Genomic DNA, 12,603 nt, shown 5'->3' with positions numbered 1-12,603 from the left:
GACTCCTGATGAGACGGTCTCTGTTCTTGCAGACATGTAATGTTGACATCAGACATATTAAGGAAGTGAAAACATTATTGCAGAAGAAGGTCTGAAACCAAGTGGTTCTAGTGAATTTTGTTTAGACAAGGGGTCTAAATTTAAAAACACAACACACTTTCTGAATTTATAGTAGTTGGAAAAAACAAGGATTTTCTCCATGCATGTTTTTACTTTTTTATAAAAGTTTTACCTAAATATTATCTGCAGAAACAATGGAATATATGGCCTGGCTTTAGTTGAAATGGCTGCAGGACCTCTTACCAGGCAATGGGGGAGCCGATGGTCTCTGCAATGTGCAGAGGGGAAGAGTAAATGTATGCAAAGTTCAGAGACACTGCAGGCTGCTACTGCAGGGCGGGTGACATCTCTGGAACAAAATGATGACTGCATAAAGATGAGGGGACTTCCAGGAGGATATTCTGACTGAATTGCATGTGTTCAAAAACGTACTCTGCTGGGATCTGAACTGCAATGACTTTGTGTGTGCTTTAGGAGCGGTCAACATAACATCAAGCCTCTTACAAGACTTTTTTTTTCAAATTTAGACCAGAAACAAGAGATCGACCTTTAAAACGGAGAAATATTACCATCGTCCAGTGCCAATAAAATGTCTATAAGAAGTTGTATCATTCCTTTTTTTCCTTTCTTGCTATATGTGTTTTTCAGGAGCCACATACCACACCTGCTTTGTCACATTTGCCGTCACAGGAAAACAGCTGGAAAACTGTTACTTTTAAGGGTACAAAATCATTTCATACTGAATTTCCCCTGAAAGTAACATGATATACTGTGGATGTCAAATGACCAGCAATTGTATTCGAGGGAAACATTACTAAATGTAAACTATACAACCAAAAAAAAAAACATCCTAGTTGGATAATTGTGCAGATCCTTCGATCTCTTATCTACAGCCATCTCCACAGAGCTAGGTCCTTCCAAAATATTTAAAATTTCCCCTGGGTAAGTCACTCTTTAGTTTATTGAGGAAAAATACAATCTCTCTTCCCCTTCAGTTTTCTGTCAAAGACCTGATGGTTTCTCGGTCAAAGCGTTTTAATTTGATTCAATTTGTGAAAACAGCCCAGTTCTGTTTGAAGAAAAGCAACCGCACAGCATGATGCAGCCAACGTCGTTCCACCTTGATATAATCAAGTTTCACTTCGTTCAGGTGATGTCGGTGTTGTTTGGAATTGTGCCCCCAAAGGGAAAAGGGAAAACAAGAATTTAACCACAACTAAATGTTTTCTTTAGAAGAAACCCAGTCATCTTAGTCCAGACATATGGAGAATGCTAGAGATTGTTGTCACATCTAGACACACAACCAGTAGTTTCGAGAAATTCCTGCAGCCCCTTCAGTGTTGCTGTCATCCACCCTGAAATCGGTTTTAGAGAGCTAAAAGTGATTTCTGCCCCTTGCATAATCCTCTCTGCAGCCTTATTCAGCTTTTGAGTCTTGCTTGGTTTTGTTTATTGGATAGATTTAGTGGATGAAAAAAGTTCGAGAAAATGAGACATATTGGCAGTTTCCCAATTTCCTAATTAAACAAACAGGGACCTCAGTAGTTTGTGAAAGAATTGTACAAAACCACTACAGCCTTGGACCTCCTGTTTATGCTCGTATCCGGCTTGGTCAAACACTGCTGTGGGATGGCCTCCCATTCCTCAACCAGCATTTGTCCTAAATTAGCCATTGTTGTTGGGTTAGCCACTGCTCTGTTCCTGCTCTGAGGGGCTGAGTACTCACATCTTGGGGGATAGAGTTTGATATGGGATGACCACTAGGTTGCACAATCTCATCTGGATATCTCTCTGCATTGGGATTGCCTCCAATAATGCAATGATGATTAACCTTTCTTTTACAGAGCTGTCGTCCTGCACCATCACCCTCCCCCACCTAAAGCTGTATGGGATTTGCAGGAAGGATTTGACTAGTTTTCTGTGGGCTCAACCCACATACTCAACTCCTTTGTTCAACCCTCTCCTGGCTGATACCTTTGTATTACAGTTTCTTTTGATCCTTTCTAACCTCTCTGCAAACTAGGATGCAAAGGAGAAGACGTCAGGAGTAACTTACAAGAACAGCAGGACTTAAAATTTAAACAACCCCTCCTCTTTATGTATTATATTCCTAATCTCTCAATCTTTTAAAGCGATAGTTTGAATAATTCCCCATGTCTTCATGGAGTCTGTCAAAGGTTTTCATATGGTCTGACACAATATCAGAGAGATTAAGCATCTTTGGGTTGTTGGGACCCAGCCATGGGGACAACATAAAAGGCCAGTACGAACTTTTCTGGGACTTTAAAAATAAATTGCATTGAACTACTTCCAGCACAGCCAGGAAAAGGGGTAACAGCGGACTTCCCGTGACGTCAAAGTCTGAATGAAAACTCAGTTTTTGCAACAAATTGACCTCTTACACGCAGGTCCCCAGAGGAACTGGACGGAGGGACACAGCGCGCTAATGTCTCTTTGCTGGCAAACAGACATAACTCTTCAAACTGGATCCAAGAGTGTCATACAATCACGCAATCATATGCACCAAGTTAAGTAGGAATCAATTGCTGTTTATGTATCCGGTATTCATTCATGAATGGGGTAATTAAGGTACAAGCGTGGCTTGACTTTTCTTTCTGAGGTCTACAGAAGCAAACTGTGTTCCAGAGAGTTCCCAGCAGAGGCCCTGTCTCTACAACGCCGAGTGGAGCAATTTTCCCGGTCTGAAGGAAGGACAACGGGACCGCATCACCGTGGCTACAGCAGTAACATGTAGTTCGGCCGGCCGACAGAACGAGCCGCCCCTCCCCACAGCTACGGAGGTTAGCTGCAGTTAACCCTTTGTTCACTGTAGATCCTTTCTTCAACTCCGTCGCCCGGACAACTTTTCCTCAGCGCGGTACACGTAAGAGGTTGTGTTTTGGGCAGAGAGAGTAGTTTAGAAAGAAATAATCTAAAATATTTTTGTGTGACATTTGGTTTTGTTTGTGTTGTATATGGGGTAAGAACGCTGTCAAAAACAATGTGTATGTAAAGACGGAAATGTGTGCATATTAGTTAATAGTTGTGCATAATTAAAATCCAAAAGAGGTATTGTATATTTTCTCTATAAGAATACAAAATAAAATGTTACAGCTTCAAGAAATTACAAACACAAAGTTCAAGTTTACAGTTGTGGTTTATTCTTTATGAATACAATATGCTATAACAGTTTGTTAATACGATTTCTTTTCTTTGAGAATACGAATTTACATCAGCGACTTAGTGTCACGTGATCTCACGCTGGTTAGTGGAGCATAGTTAGTCGATTCGTGTTGCGCATGCGCTGTCACACTCCTCACTAACAGTAAACGTAGTGCCGGAATGGGAGATAATTCAGTCTAAAAGGAATATTAGGAACAGAGGGGAGATAGTGGGGGGGGGGAATCAAGAGTATTATAAATAAAGCATTGTTTTTATTTTTATGAAATACAAAACTAAAACATACAATATAGTTGGTGGAGTTATACAATGATGTACAGCAGTTGGCAGTATGCACCTCTGAATTTGTTGCGAACCACCAGCAAAAGAAGAAGAAGAAGCAGCAGCCACCCTACGGAGGAAGCTCATTTCAGCCGCTTGTATCCGGGATCTCGTTCTTTCGGTCATGACCCAAAGTTCATGGCCATAGGTGAGGGTAGGAATGTAGACCGACCTGTAAATCGAGAGCTTTGCTTTTCGGCTCAGCTCTCTCTTCATCACAACGGACCGGCACAGTGCCCACATTACTGCGGCAGCTGCACCAATCCGTCTCTCGATCTTCCACTCCATTCTTCCCTCACTCGTAAACAAGACCCTGGGATACTTGAACTCCTCCACTTGAGGCAGGAACTCCCCTCCAACCTGAAGAGGACAAGCCACCCTTTGCCGGTCGAGTACCATGGCCTCTGTCTTGGAGGAGCTGATCTTCAACCCAGCCGCTTCACACTCAGCTGCGAACTCAACCCACTCAAGACTGTGGAAATGGTGGTGGACGTTCGGAGAACACCACCCCCATACACCCCCCTCACCATCCTCAACAATACTGTATCAGCTGTGGACCACTTCAGGTTCTTAGGAATCACCTTCTCAGAGGACCTGAGATGGTCTTCACACATAGACACTGTTCAAAAGAAGGCCCAGCAGAGACTGTACTTCCTGAGGCAACTCAAGAAGTTCAACCTTCCACAGGAGCAGCTCGTCATCTTCTACACTGCCATCATACAGTCTGTCCTGTCTTCATCCATCTCAGTGTGGTTTGGCTCATCCACAAAACAGGACAGGTCCAGACTGCAACAAATAATCAGGGCTGACCTTCCCTCCATCCAGGACTTATACAGGTCAGGTCAGGAAAAGAGCTGCTAAAATCTCTGCAGACCCCACACACTCTGCACATAAACTGTTTAGAGTTTTACCTTCAGGCCACCGCTACAGAGCACTGTTCACTAAAACCAGCCGCCACAGAGACAGTTTCTTCCCCCAGGCTGTTTGTCTGTTAAACATTTAATAGAGTACAAAACAACAGCATACAGATGTAGCAAATGCACCTTTTTATTTATATATGTGTATATTTGTATATTGTATATATATATATATATATTCTGTAATGCAAAAACAAAACCAAAGAGCAAAGTGTACCGGAGTCAAATTTCTTGTTTGTATGTTTGTATGTACAAACTTGGCAATAAAGCTGATTCTGATTCTGATTCTGATCCGCCCCAGCGCATGCTGTAGGTCTTGGCTAGAGGGGACCAGCAGGACCACGTCATCTGCTAAAAGAAGAGACGAAATCCACTGGTCCCCAAACCAGACCCCCTCCGGCCCTTGGCTACGTCTAGAAATCCTGTCCATAAAAGTTATGAACAGGACCGGTGACAAAGGGCAGCCCTGCCGGAGTCCAACATGCACCGGGAACAGGTCCGACTTAGTGCCGGCAATGCGGACCAAACTCCTGCTCCACTTGTACAGTGACCGGATGGCCCCTAATAAAGGGCCCCCGATTCCATACTCCTGGAGCACCCCCCACAGGGCATCACGAGGGACACAGTCGAATGCTTTCTCCAGGTCCACAATACACATGTTGGACCGGTTGGCCAAACTCCTATGAACCCTCAAGTACCCTGTAGAGGGTATAGAGCTGGTCCAGTGTTCCACGGCCTGGACGAAAACCAGACTGCTCCTCCTGAAGCCGAGGTTCGACTATCGGCCAGACTCTCCTCTCCAATACCCTGGCGTAGGTCTTACCAGGGAGGCTGAGGAGTGTGATCCCTCTGTAGATGGAACACACCCTCCGGTCACCCTTCTTATGAAGGGTGATTCTTTAAATATTATTTTAATAAAGAAAGGCAGCTATTTAAACACCACTGAGAATTGGTTATCCAAAAGGTTGGTTTTATTCAGCAAATTATTCTTTAATTTTTTTTTTTTTTTATAATATTTTATCTGATCTTGCATTGTGAATGGTTGTCTAAAGGTATGCCAATTATTGCTTAAGTTAGTTCCAAGACAAACTTAACTTCATTTCCAGATTATTGAAGGTAATTATTGGTTCTCAAACATAAATATTGCATGGTAATGTTGCATCACTCTTTCGGTCATGGTTTTCAACCTTCATTGATCAACTTGTTTATATTGTACATAGCCCATTAGTCTTCCTTATTCTTTAATTCTGCTTGGTAGTTTAGTTGGATTGTTTTAGCATAGTAAAGGGTTTGTTGATTGAAATATGTTTGACTTGAGTTGACTTATTTTGGTTTATAAATTCTTGTATTTTAAGTCGACTGGTGGTGAAATGACATTTTCTGTCTCTCAAATTGTCCTTTTTTGGTATTTGTATAGATTCAAGAAAAAAATAAAGCAAACTTTCTTTGTGGCAGACTAATAGTAAAATCTAAAAATGGTTAGATGCTGGAGTGAAAAGAGAGCCTTTAGTAGACCTTCAGAAATCTAGTGAACGTTTCATCAATACCACTTAAAAGGATTAAAAGAATGAATGTTTGGCTGATTTCAAGTAAAATTTTAAGAAAAGAGAGACAAGACGTTTTGCATAGTAATGTATGTTACACAAAATTCCTTATGATTGGAAGGAAAAAAAGGTTTTCAGAATTTTTGGGTGGTAGAAAAACACATTCTCCAGATTTTTAATGCAGGTTCTTGAAGCAATTGATTGCCGGAACTCCTGCAAATTCTCCCATGTTCCAGTGCAGAACAACAGAAGCTTCAGGTGACCCTGTTAAACCAGCTTTAACCTCTACCTGCAGTTAACTAGCAGTAGCTGTTCACACTGCTGCTCCCTGCTAATCAGCTGGTAATGAATGCACTGGGCCTGTGAGGTCAAGCCTGTTTGTCTGGGGACCCATTAGCGAAGCCCTCCAGCCCTACACAGAGGCTCCTCGTCCTGCAGGCTGCAGTCAACCCCAGTACAACGCCAGAGGCCAGGCCAAGCTCTGCCCAGGGACCCCACCTCAGTGAACTGTCATTTGTCTCGGCCATCCTGCCAGCGCCTCGGGCTCCGTTAAGCCTTGATCTACGGGGAAGGCCAGGCAGCTTGGCCTTGGGATTCTGATACGGCATCTGCTGCAGGAGGCGCACTTGGTTGGAGTGGAGTTGATTGTTTTATTATCCGCACCCTGGTGTCATTGCAGGCTTAGAAATCAGTTGTAGTGTGTCCTCTTTACAATAGAGTTTTAATTCTGACAAGACTGCAAAGTATGCAGGACCTTGGAAAAAAATGTTTGCTGCCTTACAGATTTCTTATTTTTGTGCTTTTTTTTGTCACAAAAATGTTCAGGAAAATCAAACAAATTTCAACATCAGAAAAAGATAACCTGAGTGAATGTAAATAATCAGTATTCATACATTCCTTAAATAAGGAAAAAATGCTATCCAAACCAGTCTGGCTGCTTGATGGCAATGAGTGTTTTAGGTCACTGAGGAATTTTGCCCCATTTCTTTTTTGCTGGGTTTTCTTTTTTATTCAGTCACATTGAATGATTTTCCAGCATGAACATCCTATTTAAAGTCTTAACTTTGACTAGGTCATTCCAAAACTGTAATCTAGTTTCTGTACTCCATTTAAAGGTGGACTTGCTTTGGATGTTTGTTCTGTTGCATGACCCAAGTGTGCTTGAGCTTAAGGTCACAAACTGATAACTGGACATTCCCCTTCAGGAATTTAGGGTAGAGAGCAGTTACATCAATCACAGCAAGTCTTCCAGATCTTGAAGAAGCAAAGACACCTCAGATCATCACACTACCATCACCATGTTTGGCTGTTGGTATGATTTTCTTTTTCTTTACTAAAATGTGTTGAAAAAAACGGAGTCAGGTGAAAAACTGTTTTTCCTGAAAGTTCTGGCTGTTCTGTTTAGGATGTCTTCACATAGCTTCGAACTTCCCCTTTTTTCAGGGCTCTCACAGTGTAAAATCTGATCACCTTGTCTGCTGAGTTTCCCACCAGTTACTGCTTCATTTTCCTGTTTCTACCCTTTGGTGGTGTATAACTCTCTTCCTCTACAGCGTCCCCAGAGCCTGGCCAATCACAGGCCTCAACTGGAGCTGTCGAGCTCAATTCTGTCTCTTTCTTGGTGTTGAAAGCTGCCATGGCAGACACTGGGAGAAAAATACTAACTTCAGTACAAGCTGGGGGAAGTTACAAGACAGATCCCTTTGCAGGAAGCCACATTAAGGCGAGGGGCCAGAAGTGGGTTTGCATGTTTTTTTCTATTCAGTGGATCAGTGTTGTGGTAACATAAGGACTGGCCAGACTTAAATACAGAACGTCATAAATTATTATGTTTGCCTTAAGCTCATCGGCTCACGAATGGAAAAGAACGGGCAATTACACACTTAAACAAGCACAATGTTTGTGCAGAGCTCATGTCGGAGGTGGACATCTTCCCGTCTTTCAGGCTTTTTTTTGGTGGAGCTCCCATGAATCATTGCCTCTTATTCCTTTTCTTGGTGCGTGGGGGGAAATCACATTAAGTGGAGCGACGTGTTTGGCTCGCACCAGTCTCGTCTTAATAGCTGTAATTTGGAGAGGAGAGAAAGGAACGGGGGAGAATGGAGAAGAAAAGCTTGCTCACAAACGCTAATTCCAGTCAACAAAAACACCCCTCCATGATCCCACCACGTTAATTTGCAATAAAATATCCAGCAGCTAAATATGTAAAGAACGAGTAGTGGCGTACTGTTTCCAAGCAGAGGTACCTTGTGCCATGTGGCATAAGTTTTAGATGAGGTGCCATTCAAAAATTAGATCATGGGATGATGCTTCAACTTTGGTCTCTTTGGAGCAGTCTGTGTCCACATACTGAAAGACCTTTAGGCACCACATTTACCTGTTTTTTTTTTCCCTTTTGTACATTGCTTTGTGTTTTTGAGCACACTAAAATTACAATTTTAATTCTAGTTTTAAGTTAATTAATTCCATTATGCAAGAACCTCCGAAAGATTATGTACTGCTGTTTATCTACAAATCTACTGGAGGGGAAGAAATTTGACTTTTTGACAACTTTGCTGCCAATTTTTGATACTCATAGGTTAAGACAATACTAATCCCGCAAATATTTATCTTTGAAAATAAATATGACTTTAATCTTAAACTGACATTTAAGGGGTAAAATTTTAGACAATTCATAAATGTTTCTGATGTATGGTGAGGACTGAAGGTAATACCGGCATTTATTTAAAAAAAAACTTTATTTTTTGTCTATTGCAACTCCCAAGGGATAATTTCTCAGCCTCCCTGAGATATTTTTTTTCTAGGATGTTGCAAAGGAGACTCCACCCGATTGTCTTTCCTCAGATTATGGAGAAGCAGTGATTTGTCCTGTGGAACAGTAAACCAGGACCCGTATTCACACAGAAGTCCAGGGTTCTCTCAGAGAGTTCCTATCTTAGCCTAAAAATTCCTGCCAAGGACTCCTAGTTTAGGAGTGATACTTTTCGCCGGTGAGAGCGATAGAACTTCCTATCTTAGTGAGGAAGTGTGGTTGACCCCGTTGCTAGGTGTGACGGTGTCTTCCGACAGCTGTGATTGGTTGTTAAGAGAAACAACAACAAAAAAACCAAATACCCTCCTAGTGATCAGTGGAGAGAAATTAACCTATGGTAGAATTTATAGTGGACTGAGAAATGTGTAAATCATCATGATGACTTAGAAAAATGAAATTAAGTGTCACACAGAATCAAAATGTTTCAATGTAGCTTATTTACATGCTCGTCATTATTTTGTTTAGCTTATTACTATGTTTACTCGCCATGCTGGTGGTTTTGATACTACATCTTCTTCATATTAATGTATTTCATATTAATATTAAAATTCAGCATTTAACTGTGATCTCCTTCTTGTATAATGAGGTTTAGTTGGGTAAAATAACCACAACAAAACGGAGAAAAAAAGGTGGAGAAAACCGAACTGAACAGAGGAGCAAAGCCTGCTGGTGGAGGAGAAGAAAGGAGTGTTGAAAGGTAGATTTGGTCCTGGGATCAAGGTGGGAGCTAACTGGTTCCCAAGCAGATCCATGCCTCTTTCCCTATGCTTTCAGCACCAGCCTGAAATGTGAGCAGCTCTGCTACCTGCTGTGATCAGAAGCTAGAGAGGACATAGCAGCATGTAATGCAGATGTTTTTTAAGTATTTTGCAGTCTATAATTATTTTAATAATAATGTACTATGTAGTTTGTAATTTTGTTCACTTTTCATTCATGGTTATTTGTTATTGTTTCTATTATTTATTTATTACTAGAGGTACATCTTTAATCTGTCCTGCTGCTGAAACCATTTAATTTTGCCAAGGGGTATGATAAACTTTATCTTATCTCTACATTAATAACTATACTATTGTTATAGAACTTCATGTGTTCATTTAGTTGATTATTAAGGGGGTGGATGCCTGCGCGGTCAAGCCGGTAGCACTTTATTTATTCGCTGTTAATCATTGTTCAGAGAATATTTCTCCTTTCTCTCAGTCTTTACGCCATCTTGCCTGCCTAAGACACTCTTAAGCTCACTAAAGGTTCTCCTCACTACTCTTAACATTTCCTCACGTTAGGAGTTCTCTTAAGGCCTAAGATACTTTGTGAATAACTTCTATCTTACCGAAGGAAAATTCTAAGAAAAATCTTACAATTGGAGAAATTCTGAGATTTTTCTTAAAATGACATCCCTAGGACCTACTTTTAGTCTTAGGATCCTTTGTGAATACAAGCACAGATCTTTACCATCACGGAAAAGCTGAGGAGTTTGCTTGCCCAGTCCACATGTGTTTTGTGAATTTATTGTAGGTTTCTGACCTAGTCCCTCGACGTATTAAATGAGGGGTGTGGGTATATGAGGCGTCAGGGTTACTGTTAAGGGCTATCCAGTTCTGGTACAACCAAAGCAAAAGCTGTGTTCACATTCTTGGCATGTTTAGCTGGGATGTACTCCACCAGGACCCCCTATTGTCCCCAATCATGTTTGTGATCTTCATGGACAGGAACACCAGGTGTAGTCTCGGAGAGGAATGTTTTTGGTTTGAGAAACTCAAGATCTCATCTTGGCCTGCACTTGCATAGCGATTTGTCAAGTCCCCAGAGGCCCCAAAGCACTTTACATTACAATCAGTCATCCACCCATTCACACACTGACAGTGGTAAGATACAACGTATCCACAGCTGCCCTGGGGCAGACTGACAGAGGTGGGGCTGCCATACAATTGGTGCCACCAGGCCTACTGACCACCATCTGCAGGCGGGTGAAGTGTCTTGCCCAAGGACACAACGACTAAGACAGACGGAGTGGGGTTCAAACTGGCAACCCACTTGTTACAGGACGAACCCCTACCACTATCGCCACTAACTCCCCCTTTGCTTTTTACAGATGATGAGGATCTGTTGGCATCTTCAGGCCATGACCTTCACCGTGCACTAGAGCAATTAAGCTGAATGTGAAGCAACCAAGAAGAAAGTCAGTTCTTCTAAATCTAAGGCCATGTGGTTCTCAACCAGAAAAAGGTGGGCTTCTTCCTCTGCGTCAGGAGTTTTGCCTCAAGCAGAGGAATTTAATGTTGGTATCTTGTTCACAAGTAAAGGTAGGATGAAGGAGGAGATGGACAGATGGATCGGGGCCTCATCGAGAGTAATGGAGATGTTGCTTCTTCTGTCCATGGTCCACAGGTGGAAAATTAAAGATAACCTTTTAAACCATTGGAGGTAGATCTATGGGCTATACAAAACATGTTAATTAAAATTTTTGCACAGTCATTCTCAGATAATGAGATTTAATCTCCTCAGCTTCCCCTTTTTTGAGCTCCTTTCAGAATGAGCTGCTTTAGGACTTTGTCACTTTTATGCAAATTTGTTGTATCTGGCCAAGCCCCCAACCAGCACTTCGTACACATGAAAACAAAACCGTAACTTATAAGACACAGCAATAAGTACTTACATTTCTGTCATCTGCAGATTTGCCATGAACAGTAGGGACTGAAGTCTTTCTGCAAATCCTGACGAGTACTAATGGAAGTTGTCAAAGCAGTCTGTGGTGAAGTTATTCACGCAAACTAGTACTGTCTTCAGCATTGTAACAAAAATAAAATGAAGCCATGAATCTCTGTTATCCGACAGCAGGAGACCGTGCATGGACACATGTGGGCCTTGGCAGCCAACAACAGAACATCTGCCTTTGAGGGTAGCCATTGTAAGGTAAAACCAGCTGGTGAGACATGATCCTATGCAGAAAAATCAAGTGAAAATGAAGTGGGTGGAATTCGCTTCAGTCACTAGTCAGGGGAAAGACTCGGGTAATGTTGCTAGGTGCCAGCGAAATTGTGACGTCACAATTTTACAGCTTTTGAAACCGTGCATTTCCTAGAATAGTAAAACATTTATTTTGTTGTAATTATGAATATGAATATATTATTTAATATTTAATATTAATATTTTATCAAATAATATTTCGGTCTGTTAAGGGTTGTCCTGTGAATACCAGCCCAGTAAGGCGATGGTATTAGGACAAAATTGAAAGGAGTGAACCAAGCTCTGACATTATTGAACAGCAAATCTCTGCACACACATGGAATGAATTCACACAATTTCTTAAAATACAAGAATTTATTTACTAAAATTAGTCAACTCAAAGTCAAACATATTTCAATTAACAAACTCTTCACCATGCTAAAACAATCCAACTAAAGACTAATGGGCTATGTATAATATAAACAAGTTGATCAAAGATGGTTGAAAACCCTGTCCGAAAGAGTGATGCAACCAACGATTATCTTGAAGAATCTAGAAATGAAGTTAAGTTAGTCTTGGAACTAACTGAGGCAATTATTGGCATACCTTTAAACAACCATTCACAATGCAAGATCAGTTAAAATATTATTTTAATAAAATAATATTTTAAGAATGATTTGCAGAATAAAACCAACCTTCTGGATGACCAATTCTCAACAGCATTTAATTAGCTGTGATTATTTATTAAAATAATATTTAAAGAAATATTATTAAGGAGATTGTAAAATAATATTTAAGGAAATATTATTTTGAAAAAGAACCAAAT

This window comes from Girardinichthys multiradiatus, chromosome 24 (genome assembly GCF_021462225.1).
Source record: "Girardinichthys multiradiatus isolate DD_20200921_A chromosome 24, DD_fGirMul_XY1, whole genome shotgun sequence".
NCBI lineage: Eukaryota > Metazoa > Chordata > Actinopteri > Cyprinodontiformes > Goodeidae > Girardinichthys > Girardinichthys multiradiatus.
The sequence above is the reverse complement of the archived record's forward strand: the minus strand, read 5'-3'. Positions refer to the sequence as shown.